The sequence below is a fragment of the Ranitomeya variabilis genome, chromosome 7 (genome assembly GCF_051348905.1).
Source record: "Ranitomeya variabilis isolate aRanVar5 chromosome 7, aRanVar5.hap1, whole genome shotgun sequence".
NCBI lineage: Eukaryota > Metazoa > Chordata > Amphibia > Anura > Dendrobatidae > Ranitomeya > Ranitomeya variabilis.
Window position 1 is genome coordinate 142571028 of NC_135238.1, and position 17857 is coordinate 142588884.

Consider the following 17857-nt stretch of genomic DNA (forward strand, 5'->3'; position numbering starts at 1 on the left):
CAAACATGGATCAGTTGCACCAGTTTTTCAGGAGGAATGGGCCCAAATTCCGACCAACTATTGTGAGAAGCTTGTGGAAGAATATCCTGAACGTTTGACCCAAGTCATTCAGTTTAAGGGCAATGGTTAGGGTTGAGCGAAACGGGTCGTTCATTTTCAAAAGTCGCCAACTTTTGGCAAAGTCGGGTTTCATGAAACCCGATCCGACCCCTGTGCGTGGTCGGCCATGCGGTACGCGACTTTCACGCCAAAGTCGCGTTTCAATGACGCGAAAAGCTCCATTTCTCAGCCAATGAAGGTGAACGCAGAGTGTGGGCAGCGTGATGACATAGGTCCTGGTCCCCACCATCTTAGAGAAGGGCATTGCAGTGATTGGCTTGCTGTCTGCGGCGTCACAGGGGCTATAAAGGGGCGTTCCCGCCGACCGCCATCTCACTGCTGCTGATCTGAGCTTAGGGAGAGGTTGCTGCCGCTTCGTCAGAAGCAGGGATAGCGTTAGGCAGGGTCCATTAACCACCAAACCGCTTGTGCTGTAGCGATTTCCACTGTCCAACACCACCTTCGGTGTGCAGGGACAGTGGAAGCTACATTTTTTTTTCCTCAGCGCTGTAGCTCATTGGGCTGACCTAGAAGGCTCCCTGATAGCTGCATTGCTGTGTGTACGCCACTGTGCAAACCAACTGCTTTTTTCAAAGCACAAATCCTCTTGTTCCTTCCTTTCTGCACAGCTATCTTTTTTGTTTGTCCACACTTTTTATTTAATTTGTGCATCAGTCCACTCCTTATTGCTGCCTGCCATACCTGGCTGAGATTACTGCAGGGAGATAGTAATTGTAGGACAGTCCCTGTTTTTTTGTTTTTTTTGTGGGAGATTAAGATTGGCATTTCTGCTAGAGTGCCATCCCTGTGTGTGCCATCTCTCACTCAGTGGGCCATAGAAAGCCTATTAATTTTTTTGCTTGATTTGGGTACTAAAATCTACCTGAAAAAAAATCACTACATCAATCAGTGGGAGAAGAATATTGGCCTCAGGGCTTGTGTGCCACTCCTGACTCCTGTGTGTGCCATCTCTCACTCAGTGGGCCATAGAAAGCCTTTTTTTTTTTAATTATTATTTGGTTTCTAAATTGTCCCTGAAAAAAATCATTTTATCTTATTTGGTTTCTAAAGTCTCCCTGAAAAAAAAAATAAAAAAATAAAACAGTGGGAGATTAATATTGCCCTTTCTGCTTGTGTGCCAGTCTTGACTCCTGGGTGTGCCCTCTCTCTCTCTCAAATTGTGGGCCATAGGAAGCCTATTAATTTTTTTGCTTGATTTGGGTTCTAAAATCTACCTGAAAAAAAATCACTACATCAATCAGTGGGAGAAAAATATTGGCCTCAGGGCTTGTGTGCCACTCCTGACTCCTGTGTGTGCCATCTCTCACTCAGTGGGCCATAGAAAGCCTATTAATTTTTTTGCTTGATTTGGGTTCTAAAATCTACCTGAAAAAAAATCACTACATCAATCAGTGGGAGAAAAATATTGGCCTCAGGGCTTGTGTGCCACTCCTGACTCCTGTGTGTGCCATCTCTCACTCAGTGGGCCATAGAAAGCCTTTTTTTTATTATTTGGTTTCTAAAGTCTCCCTGAAAAAGAAAAAAAAAAGAAAACAGTGGGAGATTAATATTGCCCTTTCTGCTTGTGTGCCAGTCTTGACTCCTGGGTGTGCCATCTCTCTCTCTCAAATTGTGGGCCATAGAAAGCCTATTTATTTTGTTGCTTGATTTGGTTTCTAAAATCTACCTGAAAAAAAATCACTACATCAATCAGTGGGAGAAAAATATTGGCCTCAGGGCTTGTGTGCCACTCCTGACTCCTGTGTGTGCCATCTCTCACTCAGTGGGCCATAGAAAGCCTATTAATTTTTTTGCTTGATTTGGGTTCTAAAATCTACCTGAAAAAAAATCACTACATCAATCAGTGGGAGAAAAATATTGGCCTCAGGGCTTGTGTGCCACTCCTGACTCCTGTGTGTGCCATCTCTCACTCAGTGGGCCATAGAAAGCCTTTTTTTTATTATTTGGTTTCTAAAGTCTCCCTGAAAAAGAAAAAAAAAAGAAAACAGTGGGAGATTAATATTGCCCTTTCTGCTTGTGTGCCAGTCTTGACTCCTGGGTGTGCCATCTCTCTCTCTCAAATTGTGGGCCATAGAAAGCCTATTTATTTTGTTGCTTGATTTGGTTTCTAAAATCTACCTGAAAAAAAATCACTACATCAATCAGTGGGAGAAAAATATTGGCCTCAGGGCTTGTGTGCCACTCCTGACTCCTGTGTGTGCCATCTCTCACTCAGTGGGCCATAGAAAGCCTATTAATTTTTTTGCTTGATTTGGGTTCTAAAATCTACCTGAAAAAAAATCACTACATCAATCAGTGGGAGAAAAATATTGGCCTCAGGGCTTGTGTGCCACTCCTGACTCCTGTGTGTGCCATCTCTCACTCAGTGGGCCATAGAAAGCCTTTTTTTATTATTTGGTTTCTAAAGTCTCCCTGAAAAAGAAAAAAAAAGAAAACAGTGGGAGATTAATATTGCCCTTTCTGCTTGTGTGCCAGTCTTGACTCCTGGGTGTGCCATCTCTCTCTCTCAAATTGTGGGCCATAGAAAGCCTATTTATTTTGTTGCTTGATTTGGTTTCTAAAATCTACCTGAAAAAAAATCACTACATCAATCAGTGGGAGAAAAATATTGGCCTCAGGGCTTGTGTGCCACTCCTGACTCCTGTGTGTGCCATCTCTCACTCAGTGGGCCATAGAAAGCCTATTAATTTTTTTGCTTGATTTGGGTTCTAAAATCTACCTGAAAAAAAATCACTACATCAATCAGTGGGAGAAAAATATTGGCCTCAGGGCTTGTGTGCCACTCCTGACTCCTGTGTGTGCCATCTCTCACTCAGTGGGCCATAGAAAGCCTTTTTTTTTTTATTAATTGGTTTCTAAATTGTCCCTGAAAAAATCATTTTATCTTATTCGGTTTCTAAAGTCTCCCTGAGAAAAAAAAAATAGGTGGGAGATTAATATTGACATTTGTGCTTGAGTGACAGTCCTGCGTGTGTGGCATCTCTGTGATTTGGTGCCACAGAAAACAGAGTGTGTAACATTGTGCCTGATTTTCCTTGTGGTCTCACCAACCTGTTTAGGGATATTGAAATCATACTGAAGTTATAGCTCACCGTGTAAGTTGTTTGACAACAACAAATAAAGTTACTTTGGTTAAGTTTTTAAAACAATGAGGAAGTCTGGTGCAAGAGGTCGTGGCCGTGGGCGTTCATTGTCATCTGGTAATGATGGTAGTGGTAGTGGAGCATCAGGTGGTCGTGGGGATAAAAATATTCCACCTAAGTCTGGAGCTGTGGAGCCAGTTTCGTCGTCTGGCTACACAAGGCCTCGAAAGCTCTCTTTTCTGGGAGTAGGAAAACCGCTTTTAAAGCCGGAGCAGCAACAGCAAGTTTTGGCTTACATTGCAGACTCAGCCTCTAGCTCTTTTGCCTGCTCTTCTGAAACTGGTAAATGTAAAAGCAGCGCGTCGCTTGTGGATGTTCACGGTCAGGGACAAGTCACTTCCTTGTCCTTTTCAGCAAAAACTACAACAAGAGAGAAGGATGCAGCAGGCGACACAACGGGTTACTCCATGGAGCTCTTTACACATACCGTCCCTGGCTTAGAAAGTGAAACACTTAACAGGCCATGCCCATTACAAGTAGATTCTGACATGGAGTGCACTGATGCACAGCCACAGCCAGAGTACTATGCTGCTCCTTTGACTCAGACCACAACATTGCCCTCTCAGGGTACTGATCCACAATCAGACCCTGATGAGACTATGTTGCCCCGCCACGAACGCTATACCACCGACCGACATGGTGACACAGACGAAGTTGCACACGAGCTCGAAGAGGAGGTAATAGATGACCCAGTTGTTGACCCCGATTGGCAGCCATTGGGGGAACAGGGTGCAGGCGGCAGTAGTTCAGAAGCGGAGGTGGAGGAGGGGCCGCAGCAGTCATCAACATCGCAACAGGTACCATCTGCCGGGCCCGTATCTGGCCCAAAACGCGTGTCAAAGCCAAAACCTGTTGGAGGACAGCGTGGCCATCCGGTTAAAGCTCAGTCTGCAATCCCTGAAAAGGGATCCGATGCTAGGAAGAGTGCAGTCTGGCATTTTTTTAAACAACATCCAATTGATCAGCGCAAAGTCATCTGTCAAAAATGTTCAACTTGCTTACGCAGAGGTCAGAATCTGAAAAGTCTCAATACTAGTTGCATGCATAGACACTTAACCACCATGCATTTTCAAGCCTGGACTAACTACCAAACGTCCCTTAAGGTTGTAGCACCCTCGGCCAATGAAGCTAGTCAGCAACGCAACATCCCTTCCGTCACTGTAAGGCCACCATTTTCCGCACCACCGGCAGTATCTGTGCAGGTTTCTTTGCCAGCCAAAAGCAGTCAGGGTCAGGGAATCACCAGTTTTGTAGGAGGAAATATTTCATCTAGGGCACCGGCGGAAACAATACCGTCTCCAACCGTCTCTCAGTCTGCCATGTCCACCGGCACACCCGAAAGTTCCACGATCTCCAGCTCTCCAGTCCAGCTCACACTACATGAGACTCTGGTTAGAAAAAGGAAGTACTTATCCTCGCATCCGCGTACACAGGGTTTTAACGCCCACATAGCTAGACTAATCTCGTTAGAGATGATGCCCTACCTGTTAGTTGAAAGCGAAGCTTTCAAAGCCCTGATGGAGTACGCTGAACCACGATACGAGCTACCCAGTCGACATTTTTTTTCCAGAAAAGCCATCCCAGCCCTGCACCAGCATGTTAAACAGCGCATCGTCCATGCACTCAGGCAATCTGTGAGTACAAAGGTGCACCTGACTACAGATGCATGGACCAGTAGGCATGGCCAGGGACGTTATGTGTCCATCACGGCACACTGGGTGAATGTGGTGGATGCAGGGTCCACAGGGGACATCAATTTCGGGACAGTTGTGCCTAGCCCACAGTCTAGGAAACAGTTGGCTGTAGGCGTTCGTACCCCCTCCTCCTCCTCCTCATCCTCCTGCAGAAGCTACAGCTCTTCCACAGACCGCAGTCGGCCAACCACTCCATTGGCAGATGACACTGTTGCACACCAGTTGTCCCATTATGGGCCAGCTACTGGCAAGCGTCAGCAGGCTGTATTGGCTATGAAGTGTTTGGGCGACAACAGACACACCGCGGAAGTTCTGTCCGAGTTCTTGCAACAAGAAACGCAGTCGTGGCTGAGGACAGTAGATCTTGAGCCAGGCAAGGTAGTGAGTGATAACGGAAGGAATTTCATGGCTGCCATCTCCCTTTCCCAACTGAAACACATTCCTTGCCTGGCTCACACCTTAAACATGGTGGTGCAGTGCTTATTGAAAACTTATCCTGGGTTCTCCGACCTGCTCCTCAAAGTGCGTGGACTTTGCTCACATATCCGACGTTCGCCTGTATTAGGGTTGAACAATTAATAATAATGTTCAATTCTCTAGTTGCCTACTCCTGGCCTAATGGATATTGATCATGTGCACTAAAGAAATACACCAGACACAGTCAGCTGTAACTCTCCCTGATCAATGTGTGGCTCAGCTCCAAGAAGGGATTTATTAGTCAAACACAATGTTATATATCTCCTGTAAGGGGGCTCGGTTAGCTCTAAAATGGGAGTGATCGGATGTATTCCATTGGTTAGTGGGTTGGGCATGAGCAAGTCCATGGGCGGATCCATGAGGTCATCAAGGTGGGTTGGTCCGTGAGGTCATCAGGGTGGGCGTCGCTGTGGGTGGATCCATGAGGTCATCAAGGTGGGCGTCATCTTGGATACCAGACCATGCGGCATGCTAAAACAGGAAATGGCGGCCATCTTCAGTGTCTTCATTGTTCATCTTGGATACCAGAGCACATGGCTCTGGTAGAGGAGATGACAGCCATCTTAAGTGTCTTACTTTGTCTGAGGAAAACTTATGTAAGGTTAAACAATACATGTTATAGGTTGCTTCCCTCAATTACCTTATGTGTTGAGGTTAATTAAGTATTTGATCTTATGGCTCTCCTCAACAGTCCCCCCTAAATACTTTATTAACCTTTTCTTTTATCTTGATCCCACCGTGGTTCCCTAACCCACCGATGTTAAGTGTTATTATGACATCAGAGGCTTCATGACAATATGGATGCTATAGACACCAGAGAATGTGTGACCGATTATGGGTATACTGAGGAGGTATATCGAAGCGTGTTACCAGTGTCCTCGGGACTTCCCAACCTGCTGGATCTATTACTCTCCAATCTCCCATCTCCATGGTTACTTGGAGTAAAATACACATGTGACTAACCCTGATGTACACATCCTAGATCTGACCGTCTTGCCCGGGAGGGGGAATTGGAGTTTTCACCAGTTTGAGACAAGTTTTCCCTTGTGGAAAACCTCCCTTTGTAGCTGGACTTTGACAAGCAGGTCAGATCCTACTCTGTCCCTAACTGTCTAACAAATTTACAATGTGAGAGATGGATCCAGGAGGCGCTCAGCAACCCTGACCGAAGTAGGAGTAGTCAGGAGCACTTGGTAGGGACCCTCAAATCTCGACTCCAGGAATGTCTTTTCTGATGCACTTCTTTACCAGCATGTAGTCACCAGGTTAGAAAGTATGGGTACCTTCACTGGAATCTGGACCTGGAATGGATGATAAAACTCGTACATGTGTTACTGACAGTTCTTTAGTAACAACAATTAACAACAATTACAGAATTTACAAGAGTATCACTTCCCAAGGCTAGCTGTTGTGGAAAATATTGACCCAATCTTGGAGGCCCCCCAAAAAGAATCTCGTATGGTGTGAGTTTAGTGGAACCCCTTGGAGTGTTTCTGACTGAGTATAAGGCAACGTGCAAAATGTCTGTCCAAGTCTGACCTCCTAACTGGCTTTCAGTATTTTAATTTTGAAGGCGTCATTCAGTGTTTCTACTTTCCCACTGCTCTGGGGATGATATGGCGTATGTAAACCCAAATCCGCTCCCACCAATGTCCATAGTTCCTTAGACAGTGCTGCAGTGAACACATGTACTTGGTCATTCTCAATTACCTCTGGGACCCCATATCTGCATACTACTTCAGTCACCAGTCTCTTAACAGTCATTCTGGCTGTCATGTTGGTTACTGGATAGGCTTCGGGCCATCCTGAAAACATGTCAGTCACTACCAGTACATACTCGTACTTCCCTACTTTTGGCATTCGAATGTGGTCAATCTGAATTCTCTGAAAGGGATAAAGTGGTTTAGCCAAATGTTTCTGAGTAACTTTCTGAGGTGGTGCTGGATTGCATGCTGCACACAAAAGGCAGGACTTGAAATAATTTTGGGTGACAGTAGAGATCCCAAGTGCCATATAAATCTTCCAAATCAGGTCATTCATCCGATTCTTGCCTCTGTGGGTGATACCGTGTGCCCATTCTGTCACTGAGGGGCACAGATTACGGGGTAGACAGACCTTTGTGTTCACCCTCCAGCCTCCATCTTCATACTTTTTAGCTCCTCCTACTTGCCATGACTTCTTTTCATCATCTGATGTCTTGTCTTGATGTAGATGGATAATCCTCATAAGAGAGGCTTTAGTCCCTTCTTCAGTGTCTTGTGACACGTACACCGCTGCTTTCTCTTTCCGAAATGGATCCAAAGCATAGGTTTTTGCTGTTTTGTCAGCAAAGAAGTTCCCCCTTGCTTCTGGAGAATCCAGTCTCCCGTGAGCTTTGATCTCGATCACTGCAACCTCTGAAGGTAGTTTCAGAGCGACCACAAGTTCTTGCATGGTAGCAGCATGTTTTACAGGAGTTCCACTGGACGTTAGGTATCCTCTGGCTGCCCAGATACTGCCGAAGTCATGAGCCACTTGAAAAGCGTATCTTGAATCCGTGTAGATGTTGACCACCTTCTCCGTCGCTTCCTGACAAGCCAGCGTCAAAGCTTTAAGTTCCGCTTCTTGTGCAGACATGTGCGGTGGTAGCGATCCAGCTGAGATGATCAGGTCATGTGTAACCACGACATATCCCGTATGGAACCTTCCTGTTTTATCTGCAAATCTGGAACCATCAGTGAAGAACGTCACGTCAGCATGTGGGAGTGGGTCTTCAGACACGTTTTTCTGGGAGGCTACTTCTTCATGCATTTGTTCAAGACAGTCATAATCCTCTGAGTGTGTAGAGGCATCTTCTCCGAGAGCATCAGTATCATCCACATCCCCCCTGGAAAGAGGAAGCAGCGTGGACAGTTTGAAGATGCTGCAGCGGACAAGAGTGACATTATCCGGAACCAAGAGCCAACGTTGGAGTCTCATATGATGCTGTACCAACAGATGTTTAGGTTCCAACAATAGCAATTATGTCGTGTGGAGCCATTAAGAGAACTGGATGTCCTCAGATGATATCAGGATTTTTGTCCAGAAGCATATGTGCAGCATGAACAGCTCTGAGGCAAGTCGGGGAAGCTTGAGACACAGAGTCCAGGCGGGCAGAGTAGTAGCCGATTGGTCTTGTTCTTCCCCCATGTTTTTGTGCTAGGACTCCGGAAGCATGTCCTGCTACTTCACTGACAAACAAGTAAAAAGGTAGTTGATAATTTGGGATTCCAAGAGCTGGTGCAGACTGTATGGCCTGTTTAAGAGCGTAGAAAGCTTCCACGGATTTAGTACATAGTGGAAACGCTGACGTCTTGAGGTCATCGTACAATGGCTGCATCAGCTTTGAGGCATCTGGAAACCTTTGGCAACAATAATAATTGATAGGTCAGCCAACTCATCCGAGGCCCTTGTCTTAGGTTCTTGGCAGAACTCAACACCAGAGTCCCATGTCTCACCATGCTCCTGTAGAAAGGCATCGGCTGTTTTTCTGGATCTAGAACTTGGTTCAACAGAGTAGCAGCCTGCTGGGGTGTAAACTTGACGTAGAGGGTGGGCTCCTCAGACATGAGCATTGGCACTGTTGGCGGTGGCACCTGAGGTGGGAGTAGAGATGGCACCGGGAGTGCAGATGTAATCACTTGTGTATGAGGAGCAGGAGGAGTCTTGGAATGAGGAGCTCTATTTGGGCAGCTCCAGTATCATGGTGTGGGGTCCAGGTGACACAAGCAGTCTTAAAAGCTTTAACAGCCCTGTCCTCATTAATGCGAGTTATCGCTGCACGAAGTTGTTGAGCACTAACGTCTGGATGAATAGGGTCATAAGTAGGGGTCACAGCGTGTATGATCATTCTACATGGAAGATTGCCAGCTTTAGTCACCGCTATGTCCCCAACAGCTATCTGACCATGTGACTCAACAATGATTTGGCTGTCAGCTTGAATAGTCGCCCCTCCTGCTTCTACTATAGCTCTAGCTACACCTCCATTGTGCTCTAACCGAGAATTGGCAGCATTAACAATAGCGTCTGTCTCCATTGTTGTTATGTCACCCTTTCCCACCACTAACAAGGGTCCCTCAGGAAGTTCTTTTTCAAAAATAGGTTGCCAACATTCCCTCCCCTTTGTGTTTCCTGTGCTATTGGTATCCTCCCACATTGCGCCCCCCTTGTTACAGTTGCCACCGTCCCATACAGGTGTGCGCTTGGCTGCGAGACAGCCTGTGAGGTACCAGGTATAGGGTTATGTAGGCTGCGTGAGAGTGCTGTTGTGGAAGCATTGGGAGGAGAGGCCGCTGCTTGGAGCATCTCATGTGGGTGTGCGGCTAAATTGGCAGTGGAAGTGACAGTAGAAAGGGTAGGTGCTGGGGACGATCCAGGTGGGAGGACTGCTGGATTCACAACAGGAGTGATAGGGGAAAGGGTTGGTGCCCCATTGGAAACACTGAGATAGGAAACATGGGTAAAGCCTTTTTATTTCCTGAAGGAATATAGTATTGGCCATCAGTGGTCATTACTGGGTAACAAGGATTTAGCGAAGTGGTGTGTAGCCTTAGTCTGAGATGTTCACCACCAGAACCAGCACATTCGCCATCCACAACATGGCCGCCGTCAGAATTATATTTACCACCAACAAGATGGCCGCCATCAGAATTATATTTACCACCAACAAGATGGCCGCCATCAGAATTATATTTACCACCAACAAAATGGCTGCCGTCAGAATTGTATTTACCACCAACAAGATGGCCGCCATCAGAATTATATTTACCACCAACAAGATGGCCGCCGTCAGAATTATATTTACCACCAACAAGATGGCCGCCATCAGAATTATATTTACCACCAACAAGATGGCGGCCATCAGAATTATATTTACCACCAACAAGATGGCCGCCATTACATTTAGCACATGGCTCTGGGCCACCATTTTGGCTGCTATCACATTTAACACATTCGCCATTAACAAAATGGCCGCCATTACATTTACCACATGGCTCTGGGCCACCATTTTGGCTGCTATCACATTTAACACATTCGCCATTAACAAAATGGTTTTGTAATACACAACTCAAAACTCTATTCTTTCTATTCCTTTTCTCTTCTACCCAATTTCCAATTTTTCCTTTTTTTTTTTTTTTTTTTTATATACAGACTTTCAGAGACTCTTTCTCCTGCCCTAGCAATAGACAACAATCCATTATCTTCTAGGATACCTTTTCTTTCTTTCAAGACAAGCTTACACTCCAGGGGCTGTAACCATCCCCCCTTCTGGCATTCCACACAATTTCCACTAGTGTGCATGAGTCTAACTTGCCATCTGAATTTGGCTTAGTGCCTATACGGCAGAACTGCATTAATTTCTCCATCTTTCTATAGATACACAGTATATATATATCTATCTATCAAGATAACAAACACCAAACAAACAATAAGACGGGGGAGATGACTCAAACCTGAGATTCTAAAGGGAACTGAGTCTGCAGTACCCAGTTCCTATTGCTTCTTGTCACGTGGGCCCTGTCTGACTTCCGTGCTCCGTACTTTACAAACCAATTATTCCCTACTTTGTCAAATTGCTCCCTAACTTACCGGTCCCCGTGCAGAGTCAATTACTCGATGTCACGGGGCAAAAAAAAGAAAAACTATAAATTTAATTGGCCCAAACTGAGCCAATTGCTCCAAGTTTCAATGAGCCGCTACACAATTTATTATGCCCGAACTGAGCCAATTGCTCCAAGATTTACCGGGCCCCCCTAGGCCGAGTCAATTACTCCAGGTCCTAGTCTCTCTTGTACAGAACTGAAAATCTTATCACAGGCGACAACCGTATACCACAGACAAAAATTATTTTATTTTTTCTACACTTGCTTGCTTATCCTTCCCTAAAAAAACAAACCTGTTTTTCCCGTCCTACCACATGCTTTTCTTTCTGTAAACACTTGCTTATTCTTTCCTAGAAACCTGTCCTGTTCCAAACACAAAGCTTCTCCTTCTGTAAAAACCTGTTTTTCCTGTTTTATCACTTGCCTCTAGCCCTCTGTAAACACTTGCTTTTTTTTTCTTTCTTAGAAACCTGCTTTGACTGTCCTTACACAATACTTCTCTTCTTTACTACCAGTCATCTCCCCTCTTCACAACATGTAACAGGCAGTAGGCAACTAAAACATGTGACGGTTCTTGCAATTAAATGACCAGCAGCGCAGAGACCCTTCTGCCGTCTTACAGATACCAAGAAAACCGGACACGGTCAGGCAATCTGCACAGGATACCCCGAAGGACACAGGTAAAGACTACAGATTATAAAAAATCAGCAGACTTACCGTGTTCTGTTAAAGAGGTGATCAGTCTCCAGATTCGGGGTACTCAGTGCATCTAGCCGTTCCACCCGCCGGTTTTACAGGGTTCAGGGCTCTCCTCTGCTGGCCCCAGGTTGGGCGGCCAAATATTAGGGTTGAACAATTAATAATAATGTTCAATTCTCTAGTTGCCTACTCCTGGCCTAATGGATATTGATCATGTGCACTAAAGAAATACACCAGACACAGTCAGCTGTAACTCTCCCTGATCAATGTGTGGCTCAGCTCCAAGAAGGGATTTATTATTCAAACACAATGTTATATATCTCCTGTAAGGGGGCTCGGTTAGCTCTAAAATGGGAGTGATCGGATGTATTCCATTGGTTAGTGGGTTGGGCATGAGCAAGTCCATGGGCGGATCCATGAGGTCATCAAGGTGGGTTGGTCCGTGAGGTCATCAGGGTGGGCGTCGCTGTGGGTGGATCCATGAGGTCATCAAGGTGGGCGTCATCTTGGATACCAGACCATGCGGCATGCTAAAACAGGAAATGGCGGCCATCTTCAGTGTCTTCATTGTTCATCTTGGATACCAGAGCACATGGCTCTGGTAGAGGAGATGACAGCCATCTTAAGTGTCTTACTTTGTCTGAGGAAAACTTATGTAAGGTTAAACAATACATGTTATAGGTTGCTTCCCTCAATTACCTTATGTGTTGAGGTTAATTAAGTATTTGATCTTATGGCTCTCCTCAACAGTCCCCCCTAAATACTTTATTAACCTTTTCTTTTATCTTGATCCCACCGTGGTTCCCTAACCCACCGATGTTAAGTGTTATTATGACATCAGAGGCTTCATGACAATATGGATGCTATAGACACCAGAGAATGTGTGACCGATTATGGGTATACTGAGGAGGTATATCGAAGCGTGTTACCAGTGTCCTCGGGACTTCCCAACCTGCTGGATCTATTACTCTCCAATCTCCCATCTCCATGGTTACTTGGAGTAAAATACACATGTGACTAACCCTGATGTACACATCCTAGATCTGACCGTCTTGCCCGGGAGGGGGAATTGGAGTTTTCACCAGTTTGAGACAAGTTTTCCCTTGTGGAAAACCTCCCTTTGTAGCTGGACTTTGACAAGCAGGTCAGATCCTACTCTGTCCCTAACTGTCTAACAAATTTACAATGTGAGAGATGGATCCAGGAGGCGCTCAGCAACCCTGACCGAAGTAGGAGTAGTCAGGAGCACTTGGTAGGGACCCTCAAATCTCGACTCCAGGAATGTCTTTTCTGATGCACTTCTTTACCAGCATGTAGTCACCAGGTTAGAAAGTATGGGTACCTTCACTGGAATCTGGACCTGGAATGGATGATAAAACTCGTACATGTGTTACTGACAGTTCTTTAGTAACAACAATTAACAACAATTACAGAATTTACAAGAGTATCACTTCCCAAGGCTAGCTGTTGTGGAAAATATTGACCCAATCTTGGAGGCCCCCCAAAAAGAATCTCGTATGGTGTGAGTTTAGTGGAACCCCTTGGAGTGTTTCTGACTGAGTATAAGGCAACGTGCAAAATGTCTGTCCAAGTCTGACCTCCTAACTGGCTTTCAGTATTTTAATTTTGAAGGCGTCATTCAGTGTTTCTACTTTCCCACTGCTCTGGGGATGATATGGCGTATGTAAACCCAAATCCGCTCCCACCAATGTCCATAGTTCCTTAGACAGTGCTGCAGTGAACACATGTACTTGGTCATTCTCAATTACCTCTGGGACCCCATATCTGCATACTACTTCAGTCACCAGTCTCTTAACAGTCATTCTGGCTGTCATGTTGGTTACTGGATAGGCTTCGGGCCATCCTGAAAACATGTCAGTCACTACCAGTACATACTCGTACTTCCCTACTTTTGGCATTCGAATGTGGTCAATCTGAATTCTCTGAAAGGGATAAAGTGGTTTAGCCAAATGTTTCTGAGTAACTTTCTGAGGTGGTGCTGGATTGCATGCTGCACACAAAAGGCAGGACTTGAAATAATTTTGGGTGACAGTAGAGATCCCAAGTGCCATATAAATCTTCCAAATCAGGTCATTCATCCGATTCTTGCCTCTGTGGGTGATACCGTGTGCCCATTCTGTCACTGAGGGGCACAGATTACGGGGTAGACAGACCTTTGTGTTCACCCTCCAGCCTCCATCTTCATACTTTTTAGCTCCTCCTACTTGCCATGACTTCTTTTCATCATCTGATGTCTTGTCTTGATGTAGATGGATAATCCTCATAAGAGAGGCTTTAGTCCCTTCTTCAGTGTCTTGTGACACGTACACCGCTGCTTTCTCTTTCCGAAATGGATCCAAAGCATAGGTTTTTGCTGTTTTGTCAGCAAAGAAGTTCCCCCTTGCTTCTGGAGAATCCAGTCTCCCGTGAGCTTTGATCTCGATCACTGCAACCTCTGAAGGTAGTTTCAGAGCGACCACAAGTTCTTGCATGGTAGCAGCATGTTTTACAGGAGTTCCACTGGACGTTAGGTATCCTCTGGCTGCCCAGATACTGCCGAAGTCATGAGCCACTTGAAAAGCGTATCTTGAATCCGTGTAGATGTTGACCACCTTCTCCGTCGCTTCCTGACAAGCCAGCGTCAAAGCTTTAAGTTCCGCTTCTTGTGCAGACATGTGCGGTGGTAGCGATCCAGCTGAGATGATCAGGTCATGTGTAACCACGACATATCCCGTATGGAACCTTCCTGTTTTATCTGCAAATCTGGAACCATCAGTGAAGAACGTCACGTCAGCATGTGGGAGTGGGTCTTCAGACACGTTTTTCTGGGAGGCTACTTCTTCATGCATTTGTTCAAGACAGTCATAATCCTCTGAGTGTGTAGAGGCATCTTCTCCGAGAGCATCAGTATCATCCACATCCCCCCTGGAAAGAGGAAGCAGCGTGGACAGTTTGAAGATGCTGCAGCGGACAAGAGTGACATTATCCGGAACCAAGAGCCAACGTTGGAGTCTCATATGATGCTGTACCAACAGATGTTTAGGTTCCAACAATAGCAATTATGTCGTGTGGAGCCATTAAGAGAACTGGATGTCCTCAGATGATATCAGGATTTTTGTCCAGAAGCATATGTGCAGCATGAACAGCTCTGAGGCAAGTCGGGGAAGCTTGAGACACAGAGTCCAGGCGGGCAGAGTAGTAGCCGATTGGTCTTGTTCTTCCCCCATGTTTTTGTGCTAGGACTCCGGAAGCATGTCCTGCTACTTCACTGACAAACAAGTAAAAAGGTAGTTGATAATTTGGGATTCCAAGAGCTGGTGCAGACTGTATGGCCTGTTTAAGAGCGTAGAAAGCTTCCACGGATTTAGTACATAGTGGAAACGCTGACGTCTTGAGGTCATCGTACAATGGCTGCATCAGCTTTGAGGCATCTGGAAACCTTTGGCAACAATAATAATTGATAGGTCAGCCAACTCATCCGAGGCCCTTGTCTTAGGTTCTTGGCAGAACTCAACACCAGAGTCCCATGTCTCACCATGCTCCTGTAGAAAGGCATCGGCTGTTTTTCTGGATCTAGAACTTGGTTCAACAGAGTAGCAGCCTGCTGGGGTGTAAACTTGACGTAGAGGGTGGGCTCCTCAGACATGAGCATTGGCACTGTTGGCGGTGGCACCTGAGGTGGGAGTAGAGATGGCACCGGGAGTGCAGATGTAATCACTTGTGTATGAGGAGCAGGAGGAGTCTTGGAATGAGGAGCTCTATTTGGGCAGCTCCAGTATCATGGTGTGGGGTCCAGGTGACACAAGCAGTCTTAAAAGCTTTAACAGCCCTGTCCTCATTAATGCGAGTTATCGCTGCACGAAGTTGTTGAGCACTAACGTCTGGATGAATAGGGTCATAAGTAGGGGTCACAGCGTGTATGATCATTCTACATGGAAGATTGCCAGCTTTAGTCACCGCTATGTCCCCAACAGCTATCTGACCATGTGACTCAACAATGATTTGGCTGTCAGCTTGAATAGTCGCCCCTCCTGCTTCTACTATAGCTCTAGCTACACCTCCATTGTGCTCTAACCGAGAATTGGCAGCATTAACAATAGCGTCTGTCTCCATTGTTGTTATGTCACCCTTTCCCACCACTAACAAGGGTCCCTCAGGAAGTTCTTTTTCAAAAATAGGTTGCCAACATTCCCTCCCCTTTGTGTTTCCTGTGCTATTGGTATCCTCCCACATTGCGCCCCCCTTGTTACAGTTGCCACCGTCCCATACAGGTGTGCGCTTGGCTGCGAGACAGCCTGTGAGGTACCAGGTATAGGGTTATGTAGGCTGCGTGAGAGTGCTGTTGTGGAAGCATTGGGAGGAGAGGCCGCTGCTTGGAGCATCTCATGTGGGTGTGCGGCTAAATTGGCAGTGGAAGTGACAGTAGAAAGGGTAGGTGCTGGGGACGATCCAGGTGGGAGGACTGCTGGATTCACAACAGGAGTGATAGGGGAAAGGGTTGGTGCCCCATTGGAAACACTGAGATAGGAAACATGGGTAAAGCCTTTTTATTTCCTGAAGGAATATAGTATTGGCCATCAGTGGTCATTACTGGGTAACAAGGATTTAGCGAAGTGGTGTGTAGCCTTAGTCTGAGATGTTCACCACCAGAACCAGCACATTCGCCATCCACAACATGGCCGCCGTCAGAATTATATTTACCACCAACAAGATGGCCGCCATCAGAATTATATTTACCACCAACAAGATGGCCGCCATCAGAATTATATTTACCACCAACAAAATGGCTGCCGTCAGAATTGTATTTACCACCAACAAGATGGCCGCCATCAGAATTATATTTACCACCAACAAGATGGCCGCCGTCAGAATTATATTTACCACCAACAAGATGGCCGCCATCAGAATTATATTTACCACCAACAAGATGGCGGCCATCAGAATTATATTTACCACCAACAAGATGGCCGCCATTACATTTAGCACATGGCTCTGGGCCACCATTTTGGCTGCTATCACATTTAACACATTCGCCATTAACAAAATGGCCGCCATTACATTTACCACATGGCTCTGGGCCACCATTTTGGCTGCTATCACATTTAACACATTCGCCATTAACAAAATGGTTTTGTAATACACAACTCAAAACTCTATTCTTTCTATTCCTTTTCTCTTCTACCCAATTTCCAATTTTTCCTTTTTTTTTTTTTTTTTTTTATATACAGACTTTCAGAGACTCTTTCTCCTGCCCTAGCAATAGACAACAATCCATTATCTTCTAGGATACCTTTTCTTTCTTTCAAGACAAGCTTACACTCCAGGGGCTGTAACCATCCCCCCTTCTGGCATTCCACACAATTTCCACTAGTGTGCATGAGTCTAACTTGCCATCTGAATTTGGCTTAGTGCCTATACGGCAGAACTGCATTAATTTCTCCATCTTTCTATAGATACACAGTATATATATATCTATCTATCAAGATAACAAACACCAAACAAACAATAAGACGGGGGAGATGACTCAAACCTGAGATTCTAAAGGGAACTGAGTCTGCAGTACCCAGTTCCTATTGCTTCTTGTCACGTGGGCCCTGTCTGACTTCCGTGCTCCGTACTTTACAAACCAATTATTCCCTACTTTGTCAAATTGCTCCCTAACTTACCGGTCCCCGTGCAGAGTCAATTACTCGATGTCACGGGGCAAAAAAAAGAAAAACTATAAATTTAATTGGCCCAAACTGAGCCAATTGCTCCAAGTTTCAATGAGCCGCTACACAATTTATTATGCCCGAACTGAGCCAATTGCTCCAAGATTTACCGGGCCCCCCTAGGCCGAGTCAATTACTCCAGGTCCTAGTCTCTCTTGTACAGAACTGAAAATCTTATCACAGGCGACAACCGTATACCACAGACAAAAATTATTTTATTTTTTCTACACTTGCTTGCTTATCCTTCCCTAAAAAAACAAACCTGTTTTTCCCGTCCTACCACATGCTTTTCTTTCTGTAAACACTTGCTTATTCTTTCCTAGAAACCTGTCCTGTTCCAAACACAAAGCTTCTCCTTCTGTAAAAACCTGTTTTTCCTGTTTTATCACTTG